Consider the following 17,790-nt stretch of genomic DNA (forward strand, 5'->3'; position numbering starts at 1 on the left):
GCGAATCCAAGATGGCGGGCGCTAGGAAAAATCTGAAGCGCTTCACGCTCCATGCCGTCCAATCAGCGAACACGTTGCATGTCCGCGAACATCACGCAAGACGATTGGCCAATCAGGACACTGTCCGCGGAGCGAACAGGGAAGTGTGTCCGCGAACCGAACACAGATATCACTAATTTTTTTTTACCTACTTTTTGGTCATTTTAAAAAAAACTACTGGACGGATTTTCACCAAATTTGCAAAAGCACGCTTTCGGGACCAAGCCGCTGCTCCTGGTCCAAATTTGGTGGAAATCCGTCCAGCGGTTTGGGCTGTAGGCACGAGCAAAATTTTTTTCCCATTCACTCTATGGAGAGAGAGTATAATGTATACAAATATGAGCATATAGAGGGAAGGTAGAGTAATAAAAATAAAACTATGAGAAAGTGCTGATAACCATAATGATTATCTTCATGCACAGAAAGGATTGCTCTCTTTCAAGCCTGTATCTTCCGCTATGTATATGTTTCATATGATGTGACTGGACCCTAAGTCTACAAATATAGTACCTTTTCAATTTTTACTTCCTGACTGTTACTGAAGAAAACTATGTGGCTTTGATATGTCAGTAAAGGATAAAAAGGGAGAGCCAGCCATGCGATGTCATCAGTGATGTCATCAATGACATTTGTGATGTCATCTTTGATGTCCTGGGTGTTAGTGTTAGCAGTGCACGGTGGCGCAAGTTATGGTTGCTTATGTTACCATAACTGCCGAATTTCAGGGGTTTTTCGGTTTTACTTTGAGCCATAACGTCCCTTTAACAAAGTTTTTTCACTGAATTTCATAGGTTTTTAGTAGCGCAACTTAACCATAACGTCCCTTTAACAAAGTTTTTTCACTGAATTTCATAGGTTTTTAGTAGCACAACTTAACCATAATATCCCTGACTTCATATACATGTAACATAGAACATACTAACCCCCTCGTAGTGATTTTCATGTCTGCGGACTACCGCCATGTCCGCGGACACATCGAAAATCTGAGCGTGGTGAATGTAAATTTAAATAGTGTGCCCCATTTCCCCTTTGAAGTTGGCTCTGAAAAGAGCCGTTTTTTTTTTTTTACAGATGCTTGACAGACACCTGTTATTTTGTATTTTTTTTCTTGTTTTTTTTTCTTACTTTACTCCTAAAATCTTCACATAACCTTCTCCAAAGCAACCCTTAGATTCCAAAATAGAAAGGCATTTCCCGTAAAAGATAAAGAAATGCCATCTTCTTTAAAATTAACAGCATTACTGGCATCAATATTCTCATTGTTACAGAAGAACATACCAGCTCTAAGCATGAAGACACACATGCCTCGGTTCATGACACACCTAGCAATATTCTGCTGAGGACAAAAAACTGAACTATTGTCCCATATTGCCCTAGGTAGTAATCCAGAAAAAATTACTTTTGCATTTGGAAGGATCTTCATTACTGCTTGAACCAAGCGTTCCAAATCAGCCAACAAAGTAGGGGCACTGACGTTGCCCAAATGGAAAGCACCATAGTGCAAAACTACCACATGCGGACTGTTCATCGTGGCCATATCCTCACAAACTTGTACAATTCCCTGTACATTGCAATCAGGCACACTGCTCCACACCACCTCCACTCCTTTCACATCAAAGGTCTTTGCAACATGCCTGCATTCAGCGTACTGCTGTAAACCATGCACAAACATATCTCCGAGCACCAACACCCTGACTTTCTCCACTTCTGCCATCTTCACCACACACAGTCTCTTTCAACACAAATCCACAACCTCGACATCTGATTGGCTGATCCGTGCAGTCTTCTTTCCATGTTGGATTTCCTGGAAAAACCCGGATGTAGCACGCCCTGTCCACGAACAGCCGCGGTGTCCGCGGACGGCGTCCACTTTACTCTCTGTGCCATTCCCTCATTGCATACAGCTAAGCAATCACACAATACGAATAACGTCCTCAGAACAACCCCATTTTGTGAATTTTCAAACATTTCAGGACAATTATTATTTCATTATTCAACATATTAACATTACAAATATTATACTTTCATCTTGTACTCTGCACACAATGCTATGTTTCTCCATTAGTAGCTCAGTATGCTAGATAGAATCCCATTATACAATGCATCGTTCAAAGCACTAATAACGGTATGATATTTATTGCAATATCCTTGACAATTTTTTCGCAACATTATAATAAAAATCCCTAGTACACAAATTCCATGAAAAGTACATACACATGTGATGTCATCAGTGATTTCATCAATGACATTTGTGATGTCATCTTTGATGTCCTGGGTGTTAGTCTTAGCAGTGCACGGTGGTGGCGCCAGTTTTTTTTCATAGCTTACCATAACTTGCGATTTTCAGGGGTCTTTCGGCTGTACTTAGAACCATAACGTCCTTTAAACAAACCTTTTTTAATATCACGCAAACAATATACAAACATGGCGTGCAAAAACCAACTTCTACAGATGGCTTTACACAGAATGTTGCAAAGTAAGAATTTATGCTCGTTCACAGTGAAGGTCAGCTGCTTCCACAACTTCTACAAATGGCTTTATACAGAATGTTGCAAAGTAAGAATTTATGCTCGTTCACAGTGAAGGTCAGCTGCTTCCATTTTTTTCTCGGGCCCCGGAGAGGCTCACAAAGCGGACTATAAGGTTTTATTGTGTTTTGACCTTGACAGACAGAGATTGTGATGAAAGACTTCTCTCGAAGGAGTGTTGCTAAAACGTAAGAGAAGATAAAGATGAAATTTCTGAAACGAAACCACTTTTATATATTATATCACTATGCGAAAGATCGTTGGCACACGCGCAGTCGTATTTTGGGACTGCACCACTCGTAGACAATGGAAATTGCAATTGTACTGTAAGTAACCCTTTAGATTATTTTATACCAAATATAATTACAATAGCGTAGCATTAAAGACCGCTCAAGTTGAACTTGTTCGTTGAAAGTGGCATAATGTTTTCTACCGTGCACTATCACCGCTGAATTGATCCCCTGTCGTTTAGAGGGCTCTGAAAAAGGCAGACGACACAGGGTGGGTTAATAGAAATAATTTAACCGGTCTATAGGCTGTCAAGTGGCACAGCGAGTACAGCGCTCGCTTTGACATCCGTGCACAGCTTGCTAACGCAAGTTTGAATCCCGGCAAGGCCAAACTCAGCCTTTCATCATTCCGTGGTCGATAAATGAGCACCACACACCGTGGTTAATAATAAGCACCGCTTAGATACCTCACGGTTCTTAGCGCTATATGAATGGGAAAATATTATTATTTTATTATTAACATACTCTGTTGCACTATCTTCGATAGCAAATAGTTTCACGCCCTAATAAATAAAATGATGATTTTTAATGAAGATCGGCTGGTGAGACTAATTTATGTTTTTTAAAACAGGTATGTGGCTCCATTTTGCCTATGTCACGATTTACAGACTCCAGCGGATGGGGTCTTCAACTGCCAGGTGCAGGTCCAAATATGCAACTTCATGACCCTCACCATTTTATGGGACAATCGCCAAGGACCAATATGCCCTTACGCAGTACTAGCGGCTACAAACAACATACCAACCAATAGGGTGGTCTAATGGCTTGTTGTTGGAGCAACCTTCCGATTATCAGAGCGACCATTTACTGCTTTTATCATAAACCAACAGCCTATCTACCGCAAAGGAACAACGCGTGGCTCCAAATAAACTTTTGCTGATCGACAGCAGAGACAATAGCAAATCGTTGAATATTCACTAAACATTTCATGTGAAATAAATGTACTTTACCAAATGTACAATCCTGCTGTTTACTTTTAAACCACAGTTTCATATTCCGAATTGTGGCGCACTGAGTTGTAAGCTGATCTAACACCCTCTGTACCGCAGAGGAACATCGCGTGCCTCAACATGAACTTTTGCGGATCGACAACAAAGACAAATGCAAATTGCTGAATATTCTCTAAACATTTGATGTCAAATAAATGTACTTTACAACATTTACAATCTTGCTGTTTGCTTTTAAATCACTGTTTCATATTCTGAATTGTGGCGCGCTGTGTTGTGACATAATATGTGTTGTCTTCCGGGTTCTGTGTAAAGTCACTTAGGACTGCAGAGAACTGGGCGTGTTTGATTACGCACCCTGTAACGTCACGGAGAGAGGCGGGGAATATGAATGCTTTGATAATATCAGGCTTAGGGGCGGGAGATATGATTTAGTGTTGCAAAAGCAAGTCAGCCAGGTCAATAGCGCCAGTCATAGGATTATCACATAATGTCGGCGCACACCAGCCGCATTTATCGTTTCTTTAGTGGACAAAAGGAGTGGTCTTAAAACACTTTCACCCTGACAACGAACAATACAAACAACGTTCTCAGAACACCCCCATTTTGTGTAATTGCAACCATTTCGGGACACTGCAAGTGTTCTTAGAACACATTCAACTAGACAGATTACAATACGGACAGCGTCCTGAGGACACCCCCAGTTTGTGTATTTACGAACAATTAAGTACACCGCGAGTGTTCATAGCTTATTTTTACCTTCCTTGCGAACAAAAATGACACATACTCCGTCCTCTAAACACCCCACCATTTAGTTTATTTACAAAATGTCAGAACAGCCGTGTTCTCCGCGGACAAATCGAACGCAACAAAAACGTCTAGCACATAAAAAAAAAACATTGAACCTATCTCATACTCCCCCACCCTCCCAAACACTCTTACACACCAACACACGGCACTAAATACAATTTTTTATCCACGTTTCACTGCGCTGTACGCGGTCGACTGAGAATACAAGATGGCGGGCGCCACAGAAAATCTGACGCGCTCCACGCCCCTCGCCGTCCAATCAGCGAACATGTCGCATGTCCGCGGACATGACGCAAGGCCATGGGCCAATCGGGGTGCTGCCCTCGGAGCGGACAGGGAAGTCCGTCCGCGAAGCGAACACAGATATCACTAATTTTTTTGCCTTACATTTCGGTCATTTTTAAAAAAACTACTGGACAGATTTACACCAAATTTACAAAAGCACGCTTTTGGGACCAGGCCGCCGCTCCTGCTGCAAATTTGGTGTAAATCTGTCCAGCAGTTGGGGCTGTAGCCGTGCGCATAGTTTTTTCCCATTCAGTCTATGGGGAAAAAAAAGTTTTGGGACCCCTCCTATAACTTTTCCCCCCCTGGACGAATCCTCACCAAACTGTGCAAAAAAAATTCAGAGTGACCCAAATACTTTTTTTTGCAAAGTTTGGTGAGGATCCGTCCAGGGAGAGCAAAGTTATAAGCCGCCCAAAAAGTGATCTTCCTATGGAAACAGCAACTTAACCATAACTACATGGCCACTACCGTGGCCATGTAATATATATAAATATATATATATATACACACAAATGTATACAAATATATATAATCAGACTCCCTACCCACTTTCCTGATCCCCTATGTGTTCTCCTTATGTGTCTTCCCCTGGGTATGTGTTATCATAAATGCATTTCTACTATATTGAATCCCAGTACTCACCATGGTCTCAGGCTTTGCTTCTATAATTTTTCAAATGGTTAAATGATTTTTAAGTGTGTTTCGTGGAACATTAAAGGTTGCAATAATCCTATTAAAAGAAGTAAGATTTTATCTCACCTTAATAAATTCAATCCATCTGTAGCCTGTATACAGGAAACATATTTATCGAGAAAGAAGCTATGGAACTTAAATCCTTTTGGGTCAAAGAAGTCATTTCCAGCCCAGCTGTTGCCAAGAAAAATGGAGTTGCCATATTGGTAAGTACGAAACTACCTTTCAAAATTCTAGACTAGGGTGCTGACACCAATGGGAGATGGGTATGGGTTCAACTCTTGATTGAGTCTACACATGTTTCCATCCTTAACATCTATGGTCCTACTCTACCTGATCCCAATTTCTGGATCTCTGTCAAACAAATGATACCTAAAAATAGCTTCACTAATTTAATCATGTGTGGGGATGTCAATCAGGTCCTTGACCCGTTTCTGGGTCGTAAATCCAGCTGTGTGTTCAAAACTACCAAGTCTCATAAGTCCTCTTTGGGGTGACTAGATGAAACTGGTCTAATCGATTCTTGGAGACTCTCCCATCCCACGCAACCCGACTATACTTTTCACTCACCACCTCACAACACACTCTCACGCCTAGATTACATTTTTTCCACAAAAACCCTCACACGTTCCATTGTTGACTCTAAGATCGCCAACATCATTATTTATGATCACGCCCCTATATGTACCTCCTTTAGTCTTTCAGCAGTTAACAAGATCTAATTTCGTTGGATACTTAATAACTTCCTATTACAAGATCCATAGTTCCTTCAATCCATTCAATCATTTGCTCAACAATTCTATGCTGATAACCAAGACTGTGACACCTCTGTTGTGAATAATTGGGATGCGTTTAAGGCTGCAATAAGAGGCCATATCAAAAGCATTGCACAGAAAAAATCTGGATGATCTTTATTCCCAGCTCACCCTAGCTGAGCAACATTATTATCACAACTCTAATTCAGATAATCTCCATCAGGTCATGACCCTACCCTTCCAAATTAATATTGAGAATACTGATCTAGCCGCAGGGACCATTCTGAAATTATAAAATAAATTATTACCAGACATCCAATAAAGCCGGCAAGGCGCTAGCCTCTTACTTGAAAACAAAAAAAGAAAAACTTGATATATCCCACATTAAGAATACATCAGGCACCTGATAAAATACTAAAATGTTTTTAAAAGTTTTATGAAGATTTATATACTTCTGACAACTCTCTTTCTCATAATAATATTGTTTCATTTCTCAATAATGTTAACAGATCTTCTTAACCCTCAAACTGATCTTTCCCATTTAGATAATGATATTACACTTCCGGAGATCACCCGAGCCATTAAGGGTTTGGGCAGGGGAAAAGCCCCTGGTTCAGATGGCCTCTCCACTGAATTTTATGAAAGTCTATTTCGGCCCCTTACGCCCAAACTTAAAACTCTATTTTCCTACTTTATATCTCAAAAATCCTCGTCTGGTTAATTCTCCGAAGCCCTACTCATACTATTCCGTAAACCAGATAAGGACCCAACCCTTCCCAGTAATTATCGGCCCATCTCCCTCATTAATGTTGCAAAGATTCTTGCCAACAGAATTGAAACCTCGCTCCACACGCTGATTAAATCAGACCAAGCTGGCTATGTAAAAGGATGCAACATCTCCTCCAATGCAAGGCTATTGCTGCATGCCATCCACCTAGCAGCAAAAGATAAAAAAGATAATCAAGATTATGCAGCCATTGCATTAGATGCAGAAAAAGCTTTTGACCCTGTCAATTGGGACTTTATGTTTCAATCCTTAGAATGGCATGGTTGTGGTGATAAGTTTATTTCTGTTGTTAAACTTCTCTACTCTTCCCAAAAATCCTCCATCTGTATCAATGGTCAATCTTCCTCCTTTTTCCCTCTTCTTAGAGGTACAGGCTGGCCTCTCACCCCAATCCTATTATTCTCTCGATAGAACCACTATTAGAACTAATGTCATGCCTGCGCCATGGGCGCATACATTGGCGATCAATATGGACAAATTGTTATTCATTTATCTACAGAAAACTCTTGGATCAACCGCTATTCACTATTTGGACTTTATTTCCCATTTGCAAGACTTTGGTGCTTTTTTATTTTTCCCAGAAAACTACACTTACCATAATGCACTTGGCTATAACCATCTATTCCTGGCTATTCCTATTTTTCTTCATCAGAACTACAATCCCCAGAAGCCCTAGGGATTTGCTCTGCTTCCACCAGCTCAGGAACAGAGAGGGAGGTGGCCGATTGTCTGCAGGTGTGCTGAGCCAGGTGCAACCAATTAGCCTGCCTCTGTGCTGGGCTGGGCAGTATAAAGGCTGCTGCCTGCGAGAGCTCAGTCTCTTCCATTGAGAGTCCTTCCGGCACCTTTTTGCTTCGAGCTACAATATTTGTATGCTGTTTCCTGATTTCACCTGCTCTTTGTTCCAGTGCCCTGGTGGGCTCCTGCCTTGCAGTCTGCTACACCCTGCTGCCTACAGCCTACAGCCCTAGCCTTTTGGGTTCCCTGCCTCAGCCCTGCCGGGCTCCCTACATTGCAGCCGATCACGCTCTGCTGCCTTCCAGCCTCCGCCCTTGCCCTGCCGAGCTCTCTACATTGCAGCCGATCACGCTCTGCTGCCTTCCAGCCTCCGCCCTTGCCCTGCCGGGCTCTCCACATTGCAGCTGATCACGCTCTGCTGCCTTCCAGCCTCCGCCCTTGCCCTGCCGGGCTCCCTACATTGCAGCCGATCACGCTCTGCTGCCTTCCAGCCTCCGCCCTTGCCCTGCCGGGCTCTCTACATTGCAGCCGATCACGCTCTGCTGCCTTCCAGCCTCCGCCCTTGCCCTGCCGGGCTCTCCACATTGCAGCTGATCACGCTCTGCTGCTTTCCAGCCTCAGCCCTTGTCCTCTGGGCTCCCTGCTCTGCAGCCTGCCTCACTCCGGCTGCCTACAGCCCTTGTCCTCTGGGCTCCCTGCTCTGCAGCCTGCCTCACTCCGGCTACCTACAGCCCTTGTCCTCTGGGCTTCCTACTTTGCAGCTTATCACGCTCCGCTGCCTACTACCTACCTTTTTCCGCTGGGTTCTCGGCCTAGCAGCCCTCTACAGTCCTCTGCAACCTTCTACGGTCAGCGGCCCTGCCCCTCAGGGCTCACTCCTTGCTGCCCGGCCCTTCTGGGTTCCTTGCCGTGCAGCTTGCTTTACTCTGCTGCCCTAAACCCTTTCCCTCTGGGCTCTCTACCTTACAGCCCTGCTCCTGTGGGCTTGCTCATTGCTTTCCTGCTCCTCTGAGCTCTCAACCTTGTTCCTTACTGTTCTCTGCTATCCAATCCTGTTACACGACTTTCCCTTCATTTCCTTCTGCTAGTTTGCTATCAACCTCCTTTTCCTGGATTTGTCTGTAAGTATCTTCTCTTGTACTGTTTGTAGACCCTTTTGTACAGAGCTTGTCTGTTGGTTCCCATCAGTCAACCTCTGCCCCTTCCCTTGTCTCGTTTCTACATTACAGACACCCATAGCTGCTGTTCCAAGCCATGAGCAAACAGCGTGGGCCTCTGTTATAGCAAACTGTGCAGAAGGCTAGAGTATTTCCTAAGGTTCGTGGAATACTCTTTTCCTATATTTGCGTACACCCCAAGAGGGAATTCATTCTGTACATTTTTCCTTGCTACTCTTGCCTACTCTTCGTTCTCTTTCCTTTCTGCTGTGTGTGTACTTATCTGTCCACTTTATCTTGGCACAATCACCCAAACCCTTTCTGGGTGTCCTGTGCCACTCTTAATAGAGTGTCATCTCTGACAACTAATTAGATCCAACAAAAATATTCCTAGAATCTCAGGGGGAACATCACATATTAAAATTGCAGCAAATGCCGATGACATCCTTATTCTTATTAAGAATCCTAAACTCCATCTCCCCAACTTACTTAATACTCTATATCAATTTGGCCAAGTATCGGGATATAAACTTAATGAAGACAAATCCAAAATTTTGCCCCTAAATCCCTATAGTCTCAAACATGATATTGACCTCTTTGGCTTCAAATGGTGTAATGTCTCTATTAAATATCTAGGTATTCGCTTTGCTTCAATGATCCATGATACTATCAATATCAATACTCAGATTTTGCTAGATAAACTGAAGGACCTTACCTCTAGATGGTGCCCCCTTAATATCTCATGGTGGGGATGGCTTGATACAATCAAAATTATGCTCTCCCCCATTGTTTTATATTATTTGCTGCTCCTTTCTGACCTGCTACCTTCTTCCTTTTTTAAATCCATCTTCTCTATTTTACTTAATTTTCTCTGGGGTATTGGGAAAAGTAAAAGTATCGCCATTGCCAAGCTGAAAGTGCCTTATGACATGGGTTGGGTAAGGATCCCTGATTTTAAATTGGATCACTTTTCTCCTGAAGCAATCCCGATGCTGGTTTGCATGCCCAGAAATATCTAATGTTCCCCTATGGTGTACTTTAGAGAAACATATGGTTCATCCCTTTGAAATTGCTGATCTCATCTACATATTTAATCATTCCTCCATGGCTATCTGTGATCCCATTAAAGTCTCCATTTCAGCCCTACACATTTTTTTCTTTCCTCATACTAAAAACCCTGAAAAGTGCCTCTCCCCTTTGCTATGGCACAATAAGGATATTGTGATTAATAATAGAGCCTTGAATCGGCGATCCGGGTTGAAAAAGGCATTAGATGTATTCAACAAATTGTTCATGGCCCTTCTATTCTCTCTTTTCAACAATTAAAACACCAATTCTCTATCTCCAATGCAGACTTTAATTATTATAACAATCTAGTCAATCCTTGCCTTGATGCACTCCATCACTTTTCTAATGATATTCTCTCACCAGACGCTTTTAGATTGTTGTTTATTTTCAGGTTTTGGCAGGATATATGGAAGTACCTTAAACTTTTTTTTGTGGATGTTCTACTATATTTTTTGAATATCTTTTTAGGAAGCTTGGCTGTTGATATTAATTTTGTACTTCACTCCACCAAACTGTATGGTCTATTTTTCGTCATTGCGTTGAAACTCATTACAGCCAATTGAAAAGACTGCCATTCCCTATCTGTTAGGTGATGTTGGAACAACATCTGCCACATACAAAGAATGGAACTATGTATGGCAAACAATCTATCCTCTATTTCGAAGTACAATTCTAAATGTTTTTTTCTCATCCGCTAGCTACCTTGAACATCTACGTGTATATTCAACTCTCCTTTTGTTTTGTTAACGGATCTATTTATAGGTTATGCCTGATACCACTACTATTGCATTCATGAAATTCTGATTATTATATTGTCTTTATATGCATCCCCTCCCTCGTCTCCCTTCTGTTTTCATGTTTGTTTTTGTCTGTCTCCTTGTCTGTCTTCCCCTATCTGCCTACTACCACTGCAGAATTTTCTGATGCAATTTGTCATCTAGTATTGGGCTCCATATCCTTTAATTTTGATCAAATTGCTTTTCAAACATATTTTATATATCTAGTATGGTTATTAAGAACATCTTGATGTTCTTTCTTTCGTGTTCTTAGTCCTCATTGACATCTGCAATGTGGTGGATGATATTATTGTTATACTAAAATTCTAATAAAAAACTTCTTAAAATGAAAAGAAAAATGAAACTTCATTTGATTGGCTGTCACACATTTAAGTGAGCTCAACAGATGGCTGTTTTGTGTGGGGGAGGGTGTTGCTTTAGCTTGCGACGTGGGTAGGGATTGGTTTGGTTTTTGTTAAAAAATTGAAGCAGCCCATGTTATATTTTCATTTAGTTAAAGTTCACGTTTGTAGTTGGACCGCTGCACGCTCCAGTGATTGGGGCGGGGCTAGACCATTGATATTTGTGTTATTTTCATTCTTTCATGTTATAATAAGCGTTTTGTATGCAAGGGTGTAGATTATGACCACGGTTTCCCGAATTATTTGTGTACATGGAAAACATGATGTACGCCTCTTGCATTAGTTTGCTGTCAGAAAATCCTATGCCTGCTTACTGAGCATGCTCAGTAAGTATAACAGGGTAGGATTTTCTGACAGTGTGGATCTGGCCTTTCTTGCTTTTAAAGACATAAACCGTTAGACTGAACAAAAGATAAGCATGTTTTGTCGTGCTCTATGCACGTTCAGTGTGTTTAGTGAGGGTTTTGTGCTAAATGGAATTACACCGGCAGTGGACCGCATGGATGATTGCATCCGTCTGTTTCCACAACGGCACTGCTCTGCAGTTTGGGTAGGTTAGGGCAGCCATGGATGCAGAGGCACGCAGTGCCTTTTTTATTTTGGCTATTGTCAGTGGCGGAGCAGCACAGTAACAGGCTGCAGTGCAGGCTTGTAAGGCAAGCAGTGCTACATTGGTGCAGGGGCATGTTTGGTGCCTACAGTGCTGGCGACCCAAGTTCAATGCCCGAGGCATGGCATCACTGTTCATTTTAAATACATTGTGGGGGTGCAGGCTCACGTGAATGCAATGACAGGTGCTTTACATTCAGTGGGGTAAAGTTTGAGCAGTTGAGCTATCCCAGAATATTTATTAATGTTGAAGGTATTTATATAGCACACTGTCACCAACAGAGTTGGTCTCCAGGTGCTCAGGAGGATCTGTAAACAAAGAGGTGGGGTTGGGTTAGTAGGTGAAGAGGGTGTAAGAAAGTGAGAAGGTGGTGTCCTGTTGGCAGCTTCAGTTTGGTTTTCACTGTGCGCTGAGCTTGGGTGTGACTATATGATTGAAGCAAGTCCTTGTGTGCTGTTGTTTTTGCGTTCTATGTGTTGGTTGTTGTTTTTTGGTGTGGTGAAGTGCATGCAGTTTGCTGCTAGAGAAGTGGTTCTGTTATTTTTTTATGTGAGTTAAGTGGGTTATATGTCTCTTAATCCTTGTAGTTTTGTTTTATGTATCCAGTTGTCATACTGGGTAGGTATATTCTTTCTCTTTCTTTCCTGACTGTCTAGTTCTAGGGTGATGGCGTGGCAAGTTTTTAGCTAAGTTAGTTGATTTAGTACACCCAGTAGGGCGAGCATCATCCCCTAGTTCGATAGTGGTGTTATATTATCATTCCACTTTCCTTTCTGTCTATTTACTGTCGGTGGCCCATTGGGTAGGTATATTCTTGCTCTTCCATTTCCTGACTGGCTAGTTTCTAGGGCAGTGGCAAGGCTTGTCCCCAGCTATGTTATTGAGCTTAGTACACCTGGGTGGGCTAGCATTATCCCTGGCTAGGTAGTGGTGTTCTATTATCATTCCCTGCTCCTTCCTATCTATTTACTGTCAGTGGTCCATTGCTGCTTGCGATTACAGCGTGGGCCAAGGTGTTATTGCTGGGAACATACCTTGCCTTCCTTCCCGATTAGTCTGTGGATGTTCTTTGGTATGATTTTAGATGCTCTATCTTTCAATTGATAAGTGGATATGTTGTAGATCCGTATATCCTTACTTCTATTAAGGGTCGAAGGCTGAAGGACTAAGCGATAGGCTCCTCTCCCAGTCTAGTTCAACTGTGTATGTCCCTATGGGCATTCTTTCTAGTTATTGGGTGAAGAGCCCTGTTTGGAGGAGTTTCCTGAATTGTAGGTGATCTCTTGTGTTCCATATGTTCTTTGGTAGTTCGTTCCAGGGTTTTGGTGTGAGGTGAGAGAAGGAGGATCCTTTCAGTTTTCTATTGCTTTATGATTTGGGTTCCAAACGGATGTCGCTACTGGATATGAGTGGTTTTGTAGTGTGATGTATATTTATTTTTCTTCTAAGGAACTGTGCACCTTAGCTGTGGGTTGCTCTGTATGTTATGCACATTGATTTGAACTTGATCTGCTTTTTGATGGGTAACCAGTGCAGTGTTTTCATCGCTGGTGTGATGTGTTCTCTTTAAGGTGGTTTAAGGAGCATTCTGGCTGCCGCATTCTGTATGCGTTGGAGTTTATTAGGATTTGTTCAGGAATGCCTAGATATAAGCTATTGGAGTAGTCCAATCTGGACATGATGAGAGCGATGATGGTAGTTGTTTTGTTGGTGAATGAGAGGAATGGTAGGATCCTACTAGCCGCTCGCACGAGGAAGAAGCATTTCTTGATTAGGGCATTTACTTGTGGCTCTAGAGTGAGTTTGTTGTCCATCAGGACTCCCAGGTTTTTTACAATCGGTGATGGGGCTGGGGTTTCACAAAGTTCTGTTGGCCATGGGATGTAGAGGTTGTCTTCTCCGTTTTTTGTGATGGCCATTATTTCTGTTTTGCCTGGGTTGAGTTTGAGGTAGTTTAAGTTCATCCAGTTGTATATTTCATGAAGGCAGTTCTCTAGTGTTGAGTTCTCTTCTTGCGAGTCTTGTGTTTTATAGACTATTTGTGTGCCGTCAGCATAGTTGTAACAGTTGAGGCCATGTCTTTCGATGATTTTAATTAGTTGAGACAGGTAGATGTTGAATAGAAGTGTCGAGAAGGAGGAGCCTTGTGGAACTTCGCATGACGATTCTCTTGGGCTTGATTAGAAAGGTTTCATCCATATTGTTTCTGTTCTATTTGTTAAGCAGGATCTGATCCGTAGTAAGGTGTTGTCGGTGATTCCGAATTCTTCCAGTCTCATGATGAGGATGTCGTGGTTAACTGTGTCAAATGCTGCAGGGAGGTCTAAAACTGTTAGGGTGGTGCTGTTGTTTGAGTCTGCGTTTGCCTTTAGATCATACCAGATTGAGATAAGTGCTGTTTCTGTTCCTCTCATTGGTCTGAAGCCTACTTGTGCCTGGTGTTATAGGCGGTGTTCTTCTATGAATTCTTGGGTTGTTCTATATATGTGCATTTCCAGGGATTAGCTGGGTAGGGGATATTGGCGATGGGTCTGTAACTGGAGAGGTCCTCTACGTTTCCTACTGTATCCTTGAGGAGTGGTTTGATGTATTCTGATTTGAAGGATTGTGGCACTCTCCCTGTTGTGATAAATTTGTTGAGGGCGTTTCTGTAATATTCCATTGGTGTTCCTTGTGAGAGGATTGATTTGTAGATGTCAGGGGGGCAGGGATATGTGTGGGAGCCTGATTTGTTGCTTTGATTTACCAGTTTTACGAAAGTCTCCACTGATATGTGTGGGAAGTTTCGGAGTTTGTTCCGGTGTTCCTTGCATCAGCGGGTGTCTTCTGTGTTGAGGTTGCATGGTCTGTTTTGTATGGTCTGTTGGATGGTCATTATTTTATTTTTGAAATGGTCTTTGAGGTCACTGCATAGTTTCTTCGATGGTATTGGAGCATTGTTGCAGCGGGTGGGTTTTATTTTGTTTTTGGATGTTTGGTGCTTTGAGGATTTTGCAGTCTATATTGATCCTCCATTCTAGTTCTAGTTTTTGTGTTTCCTTTTTATGGTGCTTAGTAGTGGTGTGAACCATTTTGCTGTTGCTCTTTTGAGGGGTGGTTGAAAGGTTTTTCTTTGGCGATCTTGTCAATTGTTGTGGTGATCCGGTTGTGAAGTATATATCTGTTTTAGTGTCTGGGTCAGCTTCCTCCATTGTTGTTGCTTGTGGTTTGGTGATCTCCAGTAGTTCCATTAAGTTGGAGTTTTTTATGGTTCTCCAGTTTCTTTTCATGCTGATTGGTAGCTTTTCTTGTTTCTTGGTTATTGGGAGGGCAGTGTGATTACGAAGTGGATGATAAGGTGGTTACTCAGAGGATCTGAATTGGTGGCACTGTGGTGATTCGTTTTCTGTTGGCAAAGATTGCATCCAGTATATGTCCTGCCGTGTAGGTTGCTCCTTTAACCAGCTGATGTAGTTTCATCGTTGTTAGTTGGCTGGTAAGAGATTTTTGGGAGGTTGTGGTTTCTTCATCAAACCAGATGTTGAAGTCTCAGAGGATAATCAGGTGGTTATGCTTGATATCTAGTTTGGTGATTGCTTCTATGAAGGTGTCTACGAAGACTGCTTCATACGTTGGTGGTCTGTATAGCAGTATGAATTTCAGGTTTGTTCTGGGATTTGTTGATAGACGTATGATTAGGGATTCACATTTATTAATGTTTAATGGGTCTTCCCCTTTAATGTTCAAGTGTTCCTTGTGGATGATTGCCAGTACACCTCCTCTTTTGGTTTTTGTGTTTGCTTGGGTGCACTTGAAAGTATCAGGCAGGCAGTTATTGAGGGTGATCTTGTAGTTGTGATCTAGCCATGTTTCAGTTAAGAAAAGGATGTCGATGCCTCTTTCACTTAGGAGGTCATAGATTTCAGTGGCATGTTTTGACATTGATCTTGTGTTAATTAGATTGCAGTGGATATTTTTGTGAGATTTGGTTTATTTGTTGTTCCCGGTTTTGATTTGTGGGTGTTCAATTGGGGTGCTTTTATGTTGACTCCGATTGGTTGAAGTTCTGTGAAGGCGGCTTCGTCGTTGAATTGGTCTTTGAGATTGATAATTGGGTTGCCGACTTCTATTGCTTCGTCATCTCTTGTCATTTCATGTGGGTATCGATAGTGCCCTTCTGTTCTAATGATGTAGGGGCTAAGGAGGTTGGCGTCATCCCATTCGCTTCTTGGGTCCACTCTTCTTTTGTTCCGTTGTTCGGGGAGAGTTTTATCCGTCTGGAAATGTCGGTGTAGTTGAAGTATATAGGTCCTTTGGCTGGTGCAAGGTACGGTGTAAGGCATAAGGATTTTTCTCTTACGATGTTTGTTCTGCAGATAGTATTGTTTGGCAGGGTGTGTTCTATATTCAAGGCGTCTTCTGCTGGGGGCGGTTGAGCTTGTGCATCCATATTATTTTTATTGTGTTCCTTTTCTCTTTGTTGGCGTCCAATTCTGCGTCGGGGCATTTTGGGTCCTTGGAGGGTAGAGTTGGTCTGGGGTTTGCGTTTATAGGGGCAGTTGTCCAATGGTTGTTCCTTGTGCCAAGCTGGTGTTGATTTTAATCATCTTAGGTTGTTGCATCTGTACGTTTTTCGAGGGCGTGTCTTTGTTCAGTCGGTTGGGTAGGGGTGTTCCTCTTACAATGGGAGGGCTCTCCTGGGGAATATTGAACGCGGGAGGGTGGCGGGGCTGGTTATGGGCTGTGGTCTTTGTTCAGTTGGTTGGGTAGGGGTGTTCCTCTTACAACGGGGGGGCTGACCTGGGGAGTATTGTACGTGCAAGCGTGGCCCGGCTGGTTATGGGCTATGGGTGTGGTAAATTAGGGTGGGGATTATGGTAGTATTTATTGGCTTTAGTGGTTCCTGGCTGTTCAGGAGGGGACAGGTTCTTAGGATTCAATTATGTCAGGTACTGATAATATCCAGACGGGTGGGAAGTAAGAGGTGGAGAGCCTATGTTTTGCAGGTGGTTTACAATGAGTTGTATTCTTGGGAGTAGGATATCAGATGTCCGAAGGGATGTAGGTTTTCGGCGTGAGCCAAGCGATTATTGAACAGCTCGATTCCTGATCCTTGGACAGCAGCAGGTGGGACCAGGTTCCGCAAAGGCAGGCAGTGATCAAGACTCGGACACCTAGCTATCAGGAGAGGTTTTGGGCCTCGCAGAAGGCAGGCAGTGATTGATCAAGTATCAGGTTAGGGACCTCTAGGTCTCAGGGGAAGTTTAGTTTGGGAGAGGTAGGTGGTAATTAACGCCTAATTTTAAGACGCCTAGATATCGGGAAGAAGGTCCAGGCCTCTCGGAGTGTCAGGCAGCAATTGAACAACTAGACTGGGACACTTAGACAGCAATTGTTCACCTAGAGTGGGACACCTAGATAGCAATTGTACACCTAGACTGGAACACCTGGACAGCGGGAGAGGCTGTCAGGTAGCAAGCAATCTCATAGTGTCATGCAGCAATTAAGCACCTAGACTGGGACACCTAGACAACAATTGTGCACCTAGGCTGGAACACCCAGACAGCAGGAGAGGCTTCGACTTCACTTCACAGTGTAGCATGTTTGACAGTACAAGCTAGAGGTGGGAACACCTAGAGGTGGCTCTCATGTACAGAGGCGGAGAGCCTCAGGTTCCAAAATGCAGCTCAGGCACAGGTGAGCACCCCTAGGTATAGTGTGGTACTGGAGAACACACCCAGGTGGGAGTTCTATGCGGTGGGAAGGCATACGTTCCACAATGCAGCTAGGGACGGGGGGGACACCCAGAGTCGGGAGTTCTGTATTGAGGTGGAGGGGCCCCAAGTTTCTCTATGTAGTTTGGTACAGGAGAACACACTGAGACTTGAGAGACCTTTGCAGTG

Source organism: Ambystoma mexicanum, chromosome 4q (genome assembly GCF_040938575.1).
Source record: "Ambystoma mexicanum isolate Mex_15411 chromosome 4q, UKY_AmexF1_1, whole genome shotgun sequence".
Classification (NCBI taxonomy): Eukaryota; Metazoa; Chordata; class Amphibia; order Caudata; family Ambystomatidae; genus Ambystoma; species Ambystoma mexicanum.